Genomic DNA, 1,310 nt, shown 5'->3' with positions numbered 1-1,310 from the left:
TTCCACAAAGAGACCTGGGTGGTAGGACACCAAGCCAGGCCAGTTATATTGACCCAGGCCATATACACAAAAGAAGTGTTAGACTCAGAGTTCAGCATAGCATGTTATAAACTTGGTACAAATTGGCATGCAGGCAAATGTATTTTGCTATTATGCTGTCAAAAATGTTACATTATCTCTGAGGCTCTTGGTTCTCCCACAAACTTTTTCATGTTGATGGTTCCAAGAATGTTACAACAGTTCTGGGCTTGCCTGTGTTTGAGACCTGCATTAATCATTATGGCCTTGTTTTAGAGTGCTGGACTTTACCATTTTTTACTTATTTGGGATACAGTGTTTTATTTTGGTTCCTTTGCACATGTGGACTATATTGTGAGCGTGCACTGACAAGATCAGTAGGTATGAAGGCTTGACAGACTTCACCACTGCCTGTCAGGCTTGTACTACAGATGCTGTTGATACCAAAGGAATATCCAAAACATCATGTCAATGGTGTTTATGCCAATGGCCGTGTAAAATTACATCCAAATAAATAAGGTTAAGGTTGTGAAGTCAAGATGCCCCTGAAAGTAACGAAGTAATTTGTTAAGGAAGAGTTTGAAAGCAGGTAAGTATTTTGGGGGCAACACTGAGTGAGAAGTTCAACTGTGTTCTAACATAGTTTCTTATCCCCATGGGAAGTTCCTGTGGTCTTACTGTAGCACTCAGAAGGATAGTGTTGACATGGTAATGTAGGGCCTGATCCTGAGAGGTGCTTTGTACCAGTATATGGAAGAAATTATTGGTGCATTTCACAATAGCCTAGGATATTACACCATCAGCCCTGGTGCAGGGCCATTTTACTGTAGGCTACTGCAGTGCTTTCATAGGTGGGCGCAAGCCACTCACACTCAAGTCAGAGGGGGATTATGATGCTTGGTACTGCCCAGAATTAGGCCCCTAGCTTGGAAAAGAAGGATCTATTTTTAAGTGTGCAAGTGGCAATATAGCAAAAAGGTGCATGAGACAGATGGAGTAGGAGGGAACTTGCTCTATTTTAATTAAAATATACTAATTAGTAGGGGTGTGCAAAGCCGGCCCCATTCAATTCGGATTTGGCCCGAATCAGGGACAGTGATTTGATTAATTGATTCAGATTGCTGTCCCCAATTTGATTCAGCTGAATCTGAAGATTTGATGATGATTTGGGAAGATTCGGTGATTCAGCCATAGACACAACTTTGTTTTTTCTATATACCTTGAGGTAGCAGGCACGGCTCATGATTGCTGCGATGCTGGGGCACCTGGAGCATCCCACAGGAGTGTGTGTG

The sequence above is a fragment of the Alligator sinensis genome, unplaced genomic scaffold, assembly GCF_000455745.1.
Source record: "Alligator sinensis unplaced genomic scaffold, ASM45574v1 scaffold81_3, whole genome shotgun sequence".
Lineage (NCBI taxonomy): Eukaryota > Metazoa > Chordata > Crocodylia > Alligatoridae > Alligator > Alligator sinensis.
This window is presented reverse-complemented; position numbering follows the sequence as displayed.